This window comes from Phyllostomus hastatus, unplaced genomic scaffold (genome assembly GCF_019186645.2).
Source record: "Phyllostomus hastatus isolate PE091 unplaced genomic scaffold, TTU_PhHast_1.1 phas_contig_551, whole genome shotgun sequence".
NCBI lineage: Eukaryota > Metazoa > Chordata > Mammalia > Chiroptera > Phyllostomidae > Phyllostomus > Phyllostomus hastatus.
The window spans coordinates 4,755,747-4,774,967 of NW_025333909.1; the positions used below are offsets into that span (position 1 = coordinate 4,755,747).

The window sequence follows — 19,221 nt, forward strand, 5'->3', positions numbered from 1 at the left end:
ACCCAGAGATATTTGGTTCACCTCAGAGATTTTTTTCACCTAGCTCTGCGAGAAAACCACTGCAACAATGGAATGCTTTTTGCTTTTTTTTTTTTTCCTCCCTGCCAGGAGAAGCGTTCTTAAAGCTGATCTTTGAGCCAGGTTTATGACAAAGTAGTGTCATGAAATGCCACAGCCTTCACGACTGGGTGCCTGACAGGCCCTTGGCAGAAAGCCTTTGGGAATGTATGTGTGTAGGTTGCGTGACAGTATGTTCGTGGGTGTGTGTGCACACCCTTCTCTGTGGGGGGTTGTGGGTGGGTGGGTGTACACTCCTGAATGTGGATGGGGGTTGCTTGTGCCAGGAATGAGGAAAAACAGAAGGGCATGCATTGAGTTCCACAGTTCTGAATGGCCTCCTTGTGCTGGGGACAGTAAGGATTTGGCTGCTGCTGTGATGGATGGGTGTTCCCCTACCAGCCTTTCCAGCGACCCCCCGCAGCCCCTCCGGCCAAAGGGCTATTTTGCATGAGCCCCTCATTCAGTAATGTAGCTGGTGAAATGGGTAAGCATTTTTCAAATTAATTTCTCTCTAGTCAAATAAGGGAACGTTGCTAGCCAGATGGCAGGCCACCCCAGAGCAGCTAAAAGGGAGTTTGGAGAGTCGAGAACCAAAGTTGGCAGTGTGACTTTTTACTTCTGTGAATCCTAAAGGTTTGGCATTTCTCCTTCAGACGTGTGAGGGTATGCAAAACGAGGAGAGTGGGAGAAAATGAAACACGCAGCCAGAGGAGTGGAATCCTCTGCATTTGGACTTCTTTCTTTCTTTTTTTTTTCTTTCCTCTCCTGCCTCTTTTCTTCATCTTCCCCCTTGTCCCTTTGCTCCCTCCAGAAACAGCCTTCTCCCCGCTCTGTCAGTGGGTAGGTAAGGAAGAAAAGAGGACTTGTTCTCTCGGATTTCTGCTGACTTTTTTCAACAAAGTTCCTCATTTCTTTTCCACCGTCAGGGTGGAGAATACCTTTTGGTACTAGGAGGGGCAAAATTCCAACTCAGGAATTTTGGCTTCCAGATCCCTACTGGGAGATTCAAGAAAATACTCTCAGCTGGTATCCTAGCAACCCGTGCATCGCTCAGCTCCTGCTGAGCTCCAGATCCCACCCTTAAAATGTGCAAGCTGTAAGGCTCAGGAGAAAGGGGGCTTGAGCCCAGTGGGACTTAAGGAGATGTTTTGGGGGAGAGGACAGAGAAAGAGCAAGATCCTCATTGCCTACATTTGTCTAGAAAACATACACAGAAGGCGTACAGAGCCTAGCCTTCTCCCAGCCATGGAGATGGTTGACTGGAAAGGTCCTGGGTTCAAATCCCTCTTCAGTTACTACCTTCTCCTTAAGATTAACTGAGCCATCTCACAGCCCAGCTTTAGTGCGAGGAGGTCTGTAGGCCCTAGAGAAGTTTTCTTTGCACCCTGACTTCTGGCTGAGGCAGGGAGGAGGCGCAGGCAACAAGCTGAGAGTGCTTTTCCCCCATTGCTGTGGCCTCTGTTTGTCAGAACCCGTGGCAGCTGCTCGGGCAGTGTGCCCCCATCTCGTCTGTGGCTCAGGGAGCCCAGCCCAGCTGCAGGGTGGAATCTGAGGGATTTGTTTCTGTGTTGTTGGTCTCTGATTAGTTTTCGACTGTGAAGGCTGGGCCAGTGGAAACTGGGAAGGCCGGTTTCATTGTGGGGCTGGTGAACAGAGGCTGGGCCCTGGGTGGGATTCTCTCATCCACTTGTGTGTGTGTGTGTGTGATTACGTGGCTGGGGAGCTGAGGGATCCCAGGGAGCCGGCGGGTGAAGTGCTCTTCGGCCCGTGGTGAAGCGCCGATGGAGAGGGCTTGGCTGTGCCTGGACGGCAGTCTGGCGGCTGTAGATGTGGTGCCAAATCATGTCCTCCTCCTAGCCTTTGTCTGCCATTTTGGCCTCTGCTCCTCTTGGCCTGTGCAGTGCTTGCCCTGGACAGGGACATGGTTGGGAATTGAGCCTATTCTCCCAAAATAACTGCCTCCTCAGAAGACCTCCCACAAAGCATCTGGATCCAGCCCCAGTGGCTTTGCCCCAAGAAGTGGGATGAAGATGGAGAGTCTCAGACTCTCTAGCTCTTATTTCTAGCTCTGCAACTTGTTCTAGGCCAACTGAGTCTCTTGCTTTCCAAGAATCCTTGATCAAAGCTTAGTTCTTCTGATATCTGCAGAGAGTGTCTCCTGTCACTAGGTGGGTGTACCTCTGAACAGCGTGGAGTTCATTGTGCTTTGCCGTGGCACAAAAGTACAAAGTGGAACATCTAGAAGGGGACGGGCCTCGAGGAGAGAGAAGACTCGGGAAACTTTCCAGTAATGGCAATGCTAATAATCCCTTGTCAGTGCATGGGCCTGTAGAGTTCACAAAGCGATTTCCCGTCCTAATTTTCAGTGTCACGTCAGCCTCGTGCAGTGCGTAGGGATGAGCGTTATTCCTGGTTTTACAGACGAGGAAAGTAAAGGTCAGAGAGATGGGTGGGATGGGAGTGGGTCTGCTTTTCAAATGGGGGTGGGGGGAGTCACAGTGGATCCTTCGCAGCTCGCGTGAAGCTAAATGGAGTCAGGGGGAGAGGTCTACGAGTGTCTCCTGAAGCCATAGTAGCTTCCTCAGCTACTTGCTTACATTGTTAGTGGTTTTTGTACTTTTCATTGATATAGCAATTTCGCACAGAATTCTTTATTGAAGAAAATGCTGACTTTTGTGTTGAATATACATCAGAATCCCCTTTAGTCTTACAAAAGCTCGCTGTTTGAAAACTCACTATTTGAGATGTTCAAGGAGAAAGGCGGTGTGAACTGGTGGAGCCTAAAAGCTAGAATGTTTTCGAGGAACTGCCATTTTCATAAAATTGTCCTTCCTTTTGAAGCACTCCTATTTTTCTCTGTTTCTTGAGAAACGTGCTACTCAGAACCCATCATGCTACTCCAGGTGCCACTTGATCAGGAAAAAGTACAAAAAGACTTTGATCTGTCTGTGAATTATCTGCTAACGCAGCCTTCGACTGGGTCTCAACCTTCGCTGAACATTCGCGTCACTTGGGGAGTTTTTAAATACCTATGTCAGGTCCCCACTCTGAGAGATCTGACTTAATTGGCATAATTGGTGTGGGATAGATCCCCAGCAGGTTTTTTTTTTAAGTTTTAAACTTAAGGCTCCACGAGGTAATTCAGATGTGCTGCCCTTGTTAAAAGCCACTGTATTAGCCCTTTGGGCTACAGGCTCACACACTTTGCTGTCTAGTCCAGTCCTCTACGTTCTTGTGAAATTGGCCTTTTGAACCAGGCTTGTTAAACGTTATTTTGTTTAGTTGGTCCCTTATTCTAGTTTTTTTTTTTTTTTCTCCTAGGGGGCTTTACATTTTTCTTCACACTGTGCAACAAATGAGCTGTCCCTTCCAGCATTGCATCAGTGACGCTTCTATTTTGTTCGCTTGGTCTATTCTGTACATTTTCACATTGTTGATTCAAAGAAGTGTTCAATATAATGAGGTTAATACCCATTCCGCTGTCATCTCCCCGGATCCCCCTTTTGGAGTTGCAGCCCATTCGCTCTTGTATATACCTGGTCAGTCTGTGCCGAAACCATTGGGGCTCCACTGTGATCTATCCCTACTAGAGCAGGGGTGTCAAACTCATTTTCACCGGCGGCCACATCAGCCTCACAGGGCCTTCAAAGGGCCAAATGTAATTTTAGGACTGTGTACATGTAGCTACTTCTTAACTAGGGGCAGGGGTTTGGTGCTGCTGCCGGGTAGAAACAAGGTGCCGGGCCGGATTGGACCTACAGGCCTTGTGTTTGCCGCCTGTGGTCTAATGTGTACATGAGGATAATGTGGCGTGATAGACTTGTATGCTTTGTAGGCATCGAGATGCCGTCTCTGTTCACAGCACTCATCTGCCAAGCCCATGACCAGGAACTATGAGTCACTTGGCATCTTCCTCCTGGTAGCTCCTGTGGTAGGCTCCAGGGTTCCCTGTTTTCTTTCAGTACCCGCGAACTCCGTGTTTACTAACTGGGTCCAGAAGTGCCTGAGAGTCAGCATTACCACTGCAGATTCTGTGTACCACTTTAAGAACAAAATTAGTCTCGTATTTTTTTCTCATCACCATTCTGTCCCATCTTTGGGAAATCTGCACAGCATCGATATAGTGTCAAAACAGAATATATTTGCTTTTCAAAGAGTTCAGGAAAGTCTTTGTGCACGTGTTCCTTGCTTGGCTGAATTGTTCAGACCAACCCAGTGGTGCTCAGTCCCAGCTGCAGAGTGGAATCACCCGGGGATTTAACAAGACTAACAACACTTCCTAGAATCTCTCAGGGAGGTCTAATTGAGTTGGTCGTGGAGCGGCCCTGGCATCAATATTTTTTAAAAGCTTCCTGAGGTGGCAGGAATGTTTAGCCAGGGATGAGAATGACTGCGATGCTATGTTCAAAGGAAATGCCAGCGCAGCCTGAATCTGGCTGAGCGCACACGTGAATAGGCAGGCTTCACAGATGGTGAGATTTTATTCTAGGGTTGTGGGGGCCTTGAAGAATTCTAGGGGCTGCTGCCCACTCTAAAAAGGTGGATTCAACCCTGGAGAGTGAATAGTCTGAGGACCTATTTGGACTTGAAATTGTCAGCTGGGAGGCGCTTCGAGCCCCTCAGGAAACATGTCAGCTCCCGTGCATTTGCTGTCCTGGTGAGAAAGATTCTGTTTACTCGCTGGGTGACTTTGGGTAAATGACTGCTTGCCAATGAAATTTGGTTTCCTCATCTGTAAAATAAGGTTAGGTACCTTAGAGACCTCCAAAGATTTCTTGGAGCTCTAATGATCTGTGCTTACTTTGTGATTAATACTAGTGATCGAAATGATTAAGAATATTATTCTTCGAAGCCAGCAGGTAACCTAAAGATTCCTTTTAGCAGGCTTGGAATGCGTAGGGTGATTCCGGGGATAATAGAATTTCCGTCCTAATTATGGTTGGCTTTGGTTTCTCCTAGAACAACTGAACTATAGGTCTTATTCATTGAGCACACACTGGCTGCCAGCAGGGAAGGGAGTCCTGCAGTGAGCTGAGAGGCAGGAGGGTGCCAGTTTGGGACATGTGGCATGGGTACCTGCAACTTGCCTCTTAAAGATAAAATACCGGCCTCATAGGTCCTTGGAGGCAAGGAGCCAGCTGCTGCTTTGATAGCCCAGAGCCCCTTCCTGCAGTGTTTTAAGTAGCCATTCATTTACTTACTACTACTGTTAATAAGAATGTCAACAAATAAAATCCCCTAGTTATTTCATTGGCTCATCCCTCCCCCCAACTGGCAGGAATTGAGGAAACTGAGGCACAGAGAGATGAAGCAACTTAGATGAGGTCACACTGTCAGGAAGCGGGAGTTCCTGGCCCAGAACCCAGGCCACACCCTCCTGTTCTTCCAGCGTCACTTGTGTAGTAGACTCTGTGGTCAGAATGTGGTCACGGCTTTTGAAAACGGAAGGGGTTCCGCTGACATAGAGCAGAGGTCAGGAGGAAACTTTGGAGAAAGGAACCAAGGGGCAACCTGGAGGAAAAGGAAAGGTTAAGGGATGGATGTATAGAAGGTCAGTTGTGCCTTGCCGTGATCATTCTTCTGGGCTCCGTTCAGGCCCCTGGCAAGAGCAGGGTGTTTGGTTTGTTAGCACCAACATCAAGAGTTGGTAGCAGAGAAGAGGGAAAGTCGTATCTCTGTGGCAGAGGGGGTGCATGTGGAAGGCAAACCTTCAGCTGGAGGGAAAAACCCCGCACATGGCCTCTGGTACCCCTGGGAGCAAGCCGTGGCCTACCCTGTGCCTGCCTTGCTGCCAGATCTTAATCAGGGCCCTTCCCCACTAAACCTCAGTTTCCATATCACTAGAACGGAAGCTGTGGGTTCAGTGAAAAAACCATGTGCTTAAATGAAAGTTGAGTCAGGAGCTAGTATATATAAAAGAGGAAGAAAAGCAGAACTCGTGCAGTTGAAATGGGTGGGGGACAGAGTGTGGAGTTCCAGGCAACCATCTTGCCAATGGAAACCTTAGTGATTGGGGGAACTGGGATTAGGAGAGTGAGGATGGCTCACCCCAGCTCAGACTACTTGGGAAGTGGGACAGCCTTAGGGGAGAGGGAGGGGCTTTTGTTTCAGTGGCCAGAATTCGCAGAGAATCACATGGGGCAGAGATTAGAGTACTTTGGAGATCCGTAGCATGCCTTTCCCCTCCCTGTTTTACAACTGAGAGAACTGACACACTGAGGGGAAAGTGACTTGTCCGAGGTTCAGTGATGGGTCTGGGATCCTGACTCCTCAAATTAGGGCCTTGCCTCCTCTAACCTGTGGCCTCTGCTACAGGGCACTGGCTGCGTGCCCCCTTGGCTGGATCAGAGACCTGACGGCTCTCAGGTTTAGTTGGAGAAAGCAAGCTGACAGAGTGGCTGGGAAAACAGGAGTATTACGTAACCTCCTGGAGGGGAGCAGGCCTGTCAGCAGCCCTTGAGGTGCCAGGCGTTGAGATGGGAGTGGGAGAGCACGGAATCTCCTGCAGACTGTTTGTTCTTCTGAGGCAGGGAGGCCTGGACGCAGCCACGGTGCTGAAAGGCCATCCACCCTCGGGGCCCAGAGGAGGCCAGCATTGAGCACCCATAGACAGCTGTGGGAATGGTTCTGGCAGCTCTGATCTCGCTGCCTGCCTGCCTTCATTAGAGGAGGGGAAACCATGCACCTCCATGCCCATCTGGCTGCAGGAAGGATGTGCTAAGAGCCCACCCCCCACCCCCTCAGAGTGTGGTGCCTGAAGGCAGCAGCTACTTTTAGCTGTACCTCCCACAGCCGCTCCTCCGCCTACTCTCTTCTTCCTCCTCTCTTCATTAACCCTGCTGGTTGGCAGCGGGTCTGGGCAGTGGGTGCTTTGGCATTGGGAAAGAGGCATGGGGGAGTCAGGCGTCCCTCAGAGAGGCTCTGATAGGCCTGCCATGGTGGGAGGGCTCAGAACAAAGGCAAAATGATGAAACCGCTTTGTGCTTAGGGCCCAGGAGCAGTGTGGGGATTTATTCATTTCCTTTGGACCTTGCAACCGGCTGAGATGTTTTTCTTGAGAAACCAGGTTGAACTGCACAGGAGGCCTCTGGAGGATTTATTGGACCGCAGACTCTATTTGTTCTTCTGAGGCAGGCAGGCCTGGATGCAGCCCTGTGCTGAGTATCTAACGTGCGCAGGTAGTTTCTCTGTTTGCATTTAGAAGAAAGAAGCTGCAGCTAGTGGATGCTGCCTCGATTCTGGACTCTTCCTTGATTGTTCACTGTCCCTCCTGAACATTGTCTTACACTTTGCCCTGGACTTGACATCATCTCACTTGCTCTTCTCTGTGGTCCTGTAAAGCCGGTAGGGCAGGGATTCTCTTCATTTTACAGATGACAAAGGTGAGGCTCAAAAACTTGTCATACACTGTTGGATATGGACTCAAGCTCTGGAAGTTTTAGTGCCATCAAAGGTCATTCCAGACAGCTATATCTTCTAGAAAAGGGGTGTTAACAACTGTTCTGAATCTAATTCCCTCATTGTATGAACCGGGGAACTTGGCACTGATGGAGAAAGGACTCTCCCATGAAAACACAATGCATTTGTGGGTGTATTGGAGCTAGAACTTGACTTTGCAAGCATGTGACTTTCTGGAGCTGGGAGACTTACAAGCTTCTCTTGTCTTTCCAGGGTGGTGAGGGAAACCTGTATAGTGTGATGAAAGGATTACTGAACTAGTAGTTCGTCATTTTTTTTTGTTTGTTTTAGCTCCGTGACCTTGGCCAAGTCACTTAGCCTCTCCGAGTTGGTTTTCTTCTCTGTTCATTGGAGCCAATCATCTGGGAGAGCTGTCTGAGGCGGCAGTCTCTGGGTGACTGCTACAGTGGAGGGGCGTGACGCTTGGCAGGCTCCCTGTCAAGGTTTTTTAATGAAAGGCATCCACATGAATAAAGAAGAGCTGCGAATGGGAACTTAATTTCTGGATGACCTTGAACAAATCCCATTGTCTTTGTGCCCCATTGTTCTCCATTACATCATGGAGGACTCTCTTTTACTTCCCTCCTTTGGAAGGTTAGAAACCTTGTAACCTGGTCTATGTCTGTTATTCTTTGTGGGGAAGCTGGGATTTTTTTTTTAAGTAAGAAGCTTTCTTTTATTTACCCCCAGCTCCATCCCCCCCGGCCTGGCCACACACATGAGGCTATGAATAGCAGACTAGCTTTCTTGCTCCCTATCTCCTGCAAAGCTAAAAGAGAAATTTGGAAGAAAGCCAGAGTTAATTGTGTCTTTATTTAGTGCCTTCTCAAGTCCATAAAGCCAGAACCACCTAGGCACTTGGCAATTAAAAACCAATTTTTGGCCCCCAGCTCCTTGGCTAGGATTTGTGCTGAACATTACTAGGTTTTCATGATATGATTAAGAATTGTGTTAGAAATAGCAGGCTCTTAACAAATGACCTACTTAGAACAAATACGCACTCTTCACCTTTATCTGCATCGTTTTGTTTGGAAAATTCTAGTTGCTCCTTGGGCAGAGTGAGAAGATAATAACTATTGTATAGCCTTACTACCACATTGCTTTTATCCCCCATAACCTCGTGAAGTGCACAAGGCCAGGATTATTTTCCCTCTTTTGTGGCTAAGAAAATGAAAAGTTAGAGAATTGCTTTGATTTACTGAGATCAGTGCTGACTCTTCTTTAAATAAAGGTTTTATTTATTTATTTATTTTTAGACAGAGGGGAAGGGAGGGAGAAAGAGAGGGAAAGAAACATCAATGTGTGGTGCCTCTCATGTGCCCCCCCCCCGCACTGGGGACCTGGCCCACAACCCAGGCATGTGGCCTGACTGGGAATCGAACCAGTGACCCTTTGGTTGGCAGCCCGTGCTCAATCCACTGAGCTACACCAGCCAGGGCTGAGATCCGTGCTGACTCTTAAAAGCAGTTGTGTACAAGGAAGAGCGTAGTATATAGGGATAGCTGTTGTCCACCCACCCACACCAAGTGGCCTTGGGCAAGGAGATTGTTTTAAAGATGCCTTCTGCACTTTGCCTCTATGTAGGTCTTGTCATGAAAGTCAGTCAAGATAGCAGAGAAAATTAGGCAGATGCCACTAGATAATGCTGGTGAGGTTGGCACTGAACCACTAATTGGTGATTCATATACATCTGCAGTGTTTTACTGTGTATAATATGCTCATGTGTGTAATGTGCACCTGTGTGTTTGCGCGCATTATACACGGGATTAGTATACCCATTATTATGCTTATGGTGTGTAATCATGATACCCATGTATAATGCACATCCTTATTTTCCCCTCAAACATTTGGGCAAAGAAGTGTGCATTATACATGGCAAACTATGGTGTTTGACCCATGATAAGTCCACCCAGATATCATCTCATTCAGGGATGCATAAGAGGCCCTGCCAAATGCAGAAAAGTGGCCTTAGATCATGTGGTCCTTCATGTGCTGTTTGGAGGTTTTCTCTTTACGCATGTATCTGGTCAGGTTCTTAAAGACTAGGCATTGGGCCTAAAAGCTGGCTTATTACCATCAGTAGTTCCCACATTCATCCAAAAGGATGGGGAATAATGGTTTGGATAAAGCCCGTCTCATTTTGCCTGCACTTTGGTGAAGATTGTATGTCTTTTGAGACTTTATCCCTTTTATTTGATGACTTTGGAATTTCAGGTTTAGAGAGTCAAGCAGTAGCTTTCCTGGAGCTAGAGGGGGCTTAGCTACAATGAGACATCTGTAGGTGCTAATCCGCACGCGCATCTCTGTACGCTGTCTTTTCGTGGTGGAAGTGGTGTGAGGGACCAGAGTTTGTCCATGGTCCTGAAACCATAGACGAGAAAGTCTGTAGATGAAAATGAGAAAGAAGCTTGTATAAGATCATTGAACCCACTCCGCTATGGTAGTATTTGGGATAGTGAGGCCTAGGGAGAAAGAAAAATTTGCCCAAAGTCCCAGATGTAGTCCACAACCTTTGTCCTGTCTCTTTCTAGTTGCTAGACTTCATAGTTGGGAGGCCACAGTGGGGTGGCGGCCAGGCCTCTTGGGAAGAGCATCTATGGTTACCACGTTCAGGAAGTCACAGAGGTGAACATTGAACCCAAGCCCTTTGACCTGGTTAGGAGCAGACTGGCCTGGGTGTCTTAGAGGAAAGCTGTCAGAAAGGAATTGTGGGAGAGAAGAACTGTTCCAGCCTTGCTGTCTACCCATATCCTCCACCCATACCCACACATACCCACACACTCTTGGGCACATGCAGTGCACACTTCTACATCCTCAGACACATGTGTGGCATGTTTGGGATATACATGGGACATGTGTATGGGGTTCACTTTTGCATTCATGTACTTGGAGTGCACATACTCAGTTAATTGTGGGGCACACTCACATTTAACACACAGCAAAGGCAGTGTACACACACAGACACATGACATATGCTTATGCATATTTGTATGTGTATATGGACACACATGGATGCATATGAAACACAACTGCACACTCACATGGCACATATACATAGGGATACGTACACGTGGGGCACACTGAGATAGATACACACTCAGATCTGCTCCTATTCCCTGGACCCACGCTCCTAAGGACGCACACAGACAAACAACCCTGCCCCCATGAGACACATTGGAACACACCGATGGGACACACATGCTCCACACACCCCTGTGGGACACACTGATACAGAACACAACCCACTCCTAGGGCTGGCCAGCTGTCCCAGTCTCCCAAGTGGGCACAACAGTGCACTGGCCCTGTGTGGTGGGCCTCTGTCATTCCCCTTCCTTTATCTTTGAAATCAGGACTCACAGAGAGCAGCGCACTTGGGAATAAAATGGATCATCAAGGTGGAGTGAGTTACAGCAGGGTCCACAAGGCAAGGAAAACTGAGAACCCAGTCTGCAGACGTGGAGTTAACAGGCAGATGGAGAGCGGGGAGGAGATAAATTGACACCGATCAATGTAGAAAGCCTGAGCCTGCTTCTCCATCCCCCCAGTGCACTTACAAACCATGATGGAATACTGTGATTGGAAAGCAATGTCCTAGAAAACCTAAAGTAACTGAATATTGAACTTCATTTTCTTGGGAATGAATTACGAACTTGGACCTGAGCAACTATATCTAAATTGTGGGCGGGAGGCAAAGTAGTAGGACGCATACAGCGGGGCCCGGGCCCCACATTCTCCTGGGTCAGGGGTGGGTAGAGAGAACAACCACATCTTTAATGACCATGGCCCTGCCCCCAGGCATCATAGCAGCTTGGGCCATCTGGCCCCACTAATGAGGGCCTGCTATTTTTAGAGTTTCTTAAGCTGGAAACCAGGTCGGGGTGTCCTGGGGAGGCCTTTCTGGCCCTTGCAATCCAAGGCTGGAGCTGGAAGGAGGAGGCCCTAGACTGGGTCTAGATGAATGGTGGGAAGCCGCGAGACGGGTGGCCAGAGTGTGACCGGTCTGCCCTGGAGCAGCAGCCTCCGAGCCCTGGCGGGTTGCTGTTGACTGTGACAGCCTCGTGCCAGTTTCTTAGCTGTGGGCTGGAAATCAAGAGTTCTGGTCGCTACTATACACTTAGGGTATGCCTCGCTCAGGTCCTCCTCTATCTGATTCTTATTTGATCTGGAGGTAAAATAGCCAGTATTGTCTCCAGATGCTGGCAAGGCTCACATGGGCTAAGAGTTGGGAAAATTCTTTGGAGATGTACTTGTCTTTTACCTATAAAGCTATACCTTCCCTACCCCCTGAGCTGGTCTTGGGGGCCACCAACCACCGGGTCAGAACCCTATCAGAGTACGCATCGAAAGCAAAGACCAAAGAGGGGGCCTGGGGAAAGCAACGCCATGGGGTTGGTCAAAGTTATGCTGGCATCACCCCACCTGTAGAGATGCTTTTCAATGCCGAGTCCATTCTTTCCCAGAAAACAGGTTTGCAACATCTATGTGCTCATATAGGTCTGACTCCTGGGAAACCTGGAGAGTGAGGGAAAGCAAGGGGCATCAGGAGCAGGGACTTCTTTCTCCAAGTCCTGCCACCTGCCAGAGGAAGCAGCCTGGAGTGCCGGCTCTGACCCGAGAGAGCGCCTTATTCTAAGTTCTGTGCACAGGGCCATTTCTCCTGGTGTGTTGCATGGGGCGGGTCAGGAACCAGACTGTGTAGCTCATGATCAGGTTTTTCTTCACCCCATAGATTGTGCGCAAAGTTCTTCTGGGCCTCGGTTTTCTGATGTCTAAAATGGCTTAACTGTAAAGCCTCAGGATTTGGGGGGGATAAGAATTCATGGCTGAAGGATGGAAAAAGTGCCTTGTAAAATGTTGAATGTTTTAACTGCTGTTTGGATTGTTAAGAGTTCATCCAGGTTGGGACTGCAGGTAGCTTGGAGGTAAGCCAGGAGCTTGCCTTCATGTTATTTCTTCACTCCTTCCCTTTGCCATTGTTTTAAAGCCATTATTGTCTCCGCTTTACAAATGGGGATACTGGGCCTCAGAAGGAAGGAATGGCCGAAGGATACAGGATGAGGTCGTGGTGCATCAGTGTTCTTTCTATGGCCCCCAAGCTACCACAAAATGGATTCCATTGCTACAGGAAGCTCCTGATAGCCGCCTAAGTTAATATAGGTAAAAAGTTGGTTTTGTCTCTGATGCACAGCAAGGAACAGGGGCTCTCTGGGGGCCAGCCTTCCACAGCGGTGTCCCGCTTGTCCAGGAGAGGCACACTGACTGACCCTTCATCCTTTCCACAGTAGCTCACGTCCCACTCGTCCCCTGCATCTTGGAAGCAGCGAAGCGTTGGAGAAGACGCTGAGCTGTTGTGAGAGGGAAGTGTGCTGCCTGTTTAAGCCACTTCAGGAGGATCCCTGAAGGCGCCTGATGCACCTTGGCCGCGCCTGAGCACGGAAGCCCTGGGTGGCTGACCTGCTTTAGGGGTTAGGCCAAAAGGTATCTGAGGAAATGTTTGAGGGCATTGGTCTGTGGAATCTCTTTGCAACTCTTGAGAGACAAGACAGCGGCAATCCAAGAACCAAAGCTGGGGGGGCCCCTGAGATCGTCTGGCCTCAAGGTGGACACTAAAACCCAGCTGGGCTGCCTTTTTCTCCTTTTGTGTGTTCTTCCTTCTGTAACACACACTCTCAAGCCGGGCCAGGTTTCCTGGAGCCTTTGTAGCTTATTTTCGTTTATTTGTTAGCCAGCCCGGGAGAGGGGTGGGTAGGTAGTCACACTGAGATAGGGTGGTAAGAGGAAGGAGACGGGCCTTGGGTGCTAGGGATTGGGGAAGAAGGCTTTCTGTGTCATTCTTCATCTGTCTGCCGCTTATACCTTATTTTCCCATAGCCTGCTGATAAGCCATGGGGGTCCAACCCAGTCTGTTGCTATTTTCACTTGTGCTGCTGAAACCTGTAGAATGACTACAGTACTGGCCTTTCGGGGGGCATTACATAGGCAAGGTCGGGGGCGGGGAAACTGGAGGAGAAAAGGAGAGAGGTACCTTTTGGTCAAGTTTGAGAGTCTGTCCAAGAAGCCGCCAAACAATTTCCTCAGCTTTGCGAGCCCTAGCCAGCTCCTTTGTACAGATTTTGTCTCTGAGTAGGAAGTGCATTCACGTGGTTCAAAATCCAAAAGGTATGAGGGGGTGTCCAGCAAAAAGACTTCCTCCAACCCCTCAGCTTTCTCTGCAGAAGCCACTGCGGAGTCCTTGTACAGAAATGTTCTATGGATGCATAAGTATACAGGCATATCTCAGAGCACGGGAATTGTTTCGTTTCCTAGCGTGCCTATAAAAGTGGTGTTTATACTACACTGTAGTCTGTTAACTGTGCAATAGCATGTCTTCAGAAACAATGTACACACCTTAGTTAAAATCACTTTATGGCTACAAATGGCTAACCGTCGTCTGAGCCTTCAGCACATCACAGTCTTATTGGTGTCGCCTCGATGGTGATGGCTGCGGACTGACCAGGGTGGCAGTTACTGAAGCCTGCGGTGGCTGTGGCCATTCTTAAAATAAGACAACAGTGAAGTTTGCCACGTCGATGGAATCCTCCTTCCATGGTGTCTCTGTAGCATGCAATGTTGTTTGACTGCATTTGACTTAGAGTAGGTCTCCTTGTAAAATTGGCCTCAATCCTCTCTAACCCGGCTGCCGCTTAACTAGTCTTATGTAATATTCTAAAGTCTTTGTTATCATTTCAACAGTCTTCACAGCATCTCTACCAGGAGTAGATTCCATCTAAAAAGAATGCTTCAATTTGTTAAAAAAAAAAAGTTCAATATCTGCTAAGCACAGTAGATTGAAGCGCAATGAAATGAGGTATGCCAATATGTGCTAGGTTTTGGTAGCCTCCAATCCTATAGGCCTTTCCTTTTTTGTTGTACAGTGTATGCACTGTCCTGTATCTAGCCAGACCTTGGAGGTTCCTTGACCCTGTGGGGCATGGGGATGTGCCGTGCAGACTGGAGGTGAAGAGCACTGATCCTAGAGTAAAAGTACCTGGGTTTTAGTGCTGGCCCCGTGTGACTTTCAGCAATTACTTCATGTCTCTGAATCTTCGTTTCTTTATTTTTAAAATGGTGATTAAATAAATTAGTATGCATAAAGAGTTAGATATGTCTCTGACAGTAAATGTTAGCTATTTTTTATTGTTATAGGAAAAAAAATAATTAGTGAGTCAGAATATCTGGGCTCTCTTCTGGTGTTTGCTTCTGAGATAGTTGAGTGACTTCTTCTGTCCAAACACATTTCCTCATCTTTATTTTTATTTTTTATTATAAAAGATTTTATTTATTTATTTTTAGAGAGAGAGGAAGGGAGGGAGAAAGAGAGGGAGAGAAACATTAATGCGTGGTCACCTCTCTCATGCCCCCTACTGGGGACCTGGCCTGCAACCCAGGCATGTGGCCTGACTGGGAGGGAATCTAACTGGCGACCCTTTAGTCCATAGGCCGGCACCCAGTCCATTGAGCCACACCAGCCAGGGCCTCATCTTTAAACAAGCAAGGTTTCATCTCTACTCTGCTTATCTCCCAGATTTGCTGGGACAATCCAGTGAACTAATGAATGTTGCAATGAATGTGAAAGCAACTTAAAAACTATAATGTGCTGCAGGTGGAAGGGTACCTCTTTGTCTTTTCATGGAAGCTACTTTGGAAAGCTTGAACCCAGTGACCAGAACTGGGCAGAGAAGGCAGTGGAAGCCAAAGGCCATTTTTGTACTGGAGTTCTATTGTGGGTGGAGGTGTGCCTTTGGCAAAAATTTGAAATAGTCAAGTTTTGTATTCCAGCCTTTCTTACCTCACCCTACCCATCTGCTGACTTCATTGTTTCCATGTCTTTTTCTTTTTAAAAAAAGATTATATTTATTTATTTTTAGACAGAGAGAAAGGGAGGGAGAAAAAGGGAGAGAAACATCAGTGTGTAGTTGCCTCTCACACGCCCCCCACTGGGGACCTAGCCCACAACCCAGGCATGTGCCTTGACTGGGAATCGAACTGGTGACCCTTTGGTTTGCAGGCCCGTGCTCAATTCACTGAGCGACACCAGCCAGGGCTCCATGTCTTTTTCTACTCCCCTCTGTCTCTTGTCCAAACCTGCTTTTAGAGGCAAGGCAACAGCATCTGTTAAAAACGACCCCAGCTTTCCATTTGAGATAACCGATCCAACTAGTTCAAAGAGGAGCCACATCTGTCCCAGTTTATACTGCAAGTCAGTAACCAAGCCAGGCCTGGAGCGCATTCTTCCCATCCCATTTTTTTTTTTTGCATTTGCATTGTAGTGTGAATATGAATTTGAGATTCCTTAGCCAAAGACATTGATAGTGAGGGAGATTCTGCAAGTGTCTCTGCTTACCCTTCATACCGAGGATTTCCTTACCCCTGAATTTCCAGAGTTAGACTTGTTTGAGGCCCTGAGGTGAGGGAGAGGCATGTGCTGGTTGCAGGACTGAAGGGGTGACCTCTGGAGAGTGGCGGGAAGAAGGAGCACCCACGATGGTGTCTAAAACAGTGACCTTCAAAGTGAAGTACAGGGAGAAAATATTGGACGTTTTGATATTTTAAATTGTGAAACTCACCATGATTTCTATTTTGTGGAGAGTTTTTATAAAACATACCACATTAGTAGCCTTTAGATCCTGGGGTAGGCGTTCATGTTTTAAACCATGTGACAATTTTTAATGGGAAATTGACAAGTGTCCTTCGTAGGCTTGCTTTCTGATCTTGGTTCTGCTGCTCACTAGCTTGACACGGCAGGGGACTTCTCCTCACCAGAGCCTCAGTTTTCTTATCTGTAAACTGTTAGACTGAACTAGGTATTTTGGTAGTCTGCAATCGTAACCTTCTCGGAGAATAAGAATACACTGCCTTTCAGGCTCTTGAAGCTGAGGCAGAGTCCAGAAGAGTAAGGTTCCAGTCCTAGTAACTTCCTGGATGCTTTGTCCTTCAGTCAAGTGCCCTGGGTCCCTTCTCCCCTCTTCCCCCACCTTCTCCTGATAGCCCAGACATGCAGACGCTCTCTTACAGAAACCTGTCTGACCTACCTGAAGTTCTTTTGTCACAAGCGCAACCATTTCTCTTGCAGACATAGGCCTGATGCCAGTTCCCCCAGGGCTCCAAGGGTGGGTCTGATTTTGCTTGTATCCTTCTGGCAGCCTCTGTTTAGACGTAGCATCCTTCCGTCGGAGCCTTCAGTGGCATGATCTGAAGGGAAGCCAGATCAGCCAGTTTGGATCCCCTGGGGCCTGAGCCAGGGGCCGCTCATCGAACACCCCTCATCCACCATTTAGCATGTCCGTTGAGAACCCAGGACTGTGTTTCTGTCAGGGGAAACATGGCCCACCTCTGAACAGGAAACGCTGAGGACAGGGCTGGAGGCACAGCTGAGTGCCTTGGCCAGTCTTTTCTCTCACACTGAGCCAACAGGCAGAGGGAAATCAATAAACCATTGGAAACCATCTTCCGCTTTCTGATTAAATACAGATTTCCTTTTTGGGCTGTAAGGACTCCCCAGGAGATCATTATAATCTCTTTGGAAATGCATACCATGGCTCCAGCCTTTGCCAGCCTGTGTCCTAGGTGGGCATGCTCAGTAGACCTCAAGGTAGTTGAAATTTATTGAAACAGATTTCTTTCGTCTGTCTCTTCTCCAGATTTAGGACCAGGTCACAGTTCCCCCGACTTAATGCCGTTCCTAATCTCACCACCAGATGGCCACACTTAGAGATGACTTAGGGAACTATTAGTTCCAACCTATCTTCTCTGCTCCTCCCCCCACCTACGGAACCTCCTTCCCCTACAAGATTTTAACACGACATCTGTCAAATGGATAAAAAAAAAAATGACTTTCCCTTCTTCTGTCTGCCTTACCCACCCACCCTCTGGCTGTGGTGTTGATGACTACAGAGCTAGGTGTGTGGGAGGCACGGAGGACAGATTCTTCATGTGGTTTTAGCCCCCTCCTCCTACCCTTCTGTAAACCTAGTGGAGCCCCACCCCCACCCCTCCCCAGAAAACTTCAAGCTGGCCTTCAAGTATCAGTCCAGGGAAAGGTAAGGCTCCCGGGGCTGGTCTCAGTGGAACCACTTGAACAAATTCAAGAACTTAGGTGTAGGACCCAAGATGGGGTCACCTCAGGAATTTGGGGCTCTTTGAGCTCCCTGCCTCTCCCTTAGGCTTCTCCTGGCCATCTCTTAAGGTATGAAGGCAGCAAGAAACCCCCATGGGTGTGCCTGCATTGCCTGAATCTTAGTACCTGCAACAAGCAAGTCCAAGAAGAAGGGCCCGGGGTCTGGGCTAGGAACATTTTGGAGATAGGTCTGAAGCTGGCTCAAGAGATGGGTAGAGGTCAGAGTAGCCTCCGGCTTGGGATAGCATGCTTCTGACTGAATTCATGGAGAGAAGATTGCTGAGTCGTATTATGTTTTGTTTTACTGATTGTTTATCTCTGAGAATATTGGAGTCTGACTTGGGTAGATTGAACATAGCTGTATAAAATTGCTCCTAAATTGTTGCATAGAGAGACGCTGCAAGAATTTTCCATTAGGGCCATTGAGAGCCTCGGTCCTGAATGGCAGGGTGGAGGCAGGAGTGGGATGCAACAGAGCAGGTTCATGTAGCCTCTCAAGGCAGACTGGGAAGATCCTCCTGACTAGCTACTGTCATTCCTCCCCCTGCCTGGAACCTGACAGAAGAAGGAGAAGCCAGGAAACAGAGTTTCAGAGACTCTGGTTTCTTCTAAATGGTCCAGCGCAGTAAGAAGAAGTTGTTGTACTTCCTTTTTTTAAAAGATTTTTCTTTTTTTCTTTTTAGAGAGAGGGGAAGGGAGGGAGAAAGAGAGGGAGAGAAACATCAATGTGTGGTTGCCTCTCACACGCCCGCTACTGGGGACCTGGCCCGCAACCCAGGCATGTGCCCTGACTGGGAATCGAACCGGCAAACGTTTGGTTCACAGGCCGACACTCACTGCACTGAGCCACACCAGCCAGGGTGAAATTCTTGTAATTTAAACTCCAGCAGTAACAAGTTTAAGACACTTGGCCTCAGTATGATTCATGATTCTGAATCACTCAGGCTGCTTGTCAGAAAAGCCAGGGTGGTTTTGAGCAGGGTGTGGGGTCTGTGGACCTCACATGACAAACTCGTGCGGTGGTTCAGAGACACTTGGGTGATGTTAAAAGATCCCGTAACAAGTTGACAGGGACTCCTATTTCCAAGATGCGGAGGAGATTCAAGCCAGTGTTTATCAGATTGGGAGCTTCTCCAGTGTGGGAGACTTCTCTAATGAATAGGATTGTGCTTGGTGGTCCAGAAACATGTCTTCTGTCTGGTCTGTGCGCTCCTTGGCTCACTTAGCTGCACTTTTCTCTAAAGGGACTTGTCCTCTCAACTCCTTTAATATACCAGACTTTTAACTATGTGAAATTTGGGGCAGCAGCTGGATCTCACCTCAGAAACTTCTGGGTCCACTAGGTTAAGCTAGTGACTGAAGTGTCATACCAGAAGGGTCCACTGCCGAGGTACAGACCAAGCAAGGAATTTCCCCGGTATGTTTGGTCACTGTTATATCTGAGATCACTTTGTAACTTCTTTGAAGGAAGTGCAGAAAGAGGCGCCATCCTTTGCTATGAGTCTGTAGTGAACGAGAAAGTGTATTGGATGCTTCATACCTTAAGA

At 48.1% G+C, this 19,221-nt stretch overlaps 1 protein-coding gene across 3 annotated transcripts in view; it reads left to right on the forward strand.

Annotated features, from left to right (window-relative positions):
• The window catches only part of ARHGEF9 (Cdc42 guanine nucleotide exchange factor 9), a 127,662-nt gene that overhangs the window by 26,786 nt on the left and 81,655 nt on the right, over positions 1-19,221 (forward strand). The gene's annotated exons all lie outside the window — the stretch shown is intronic.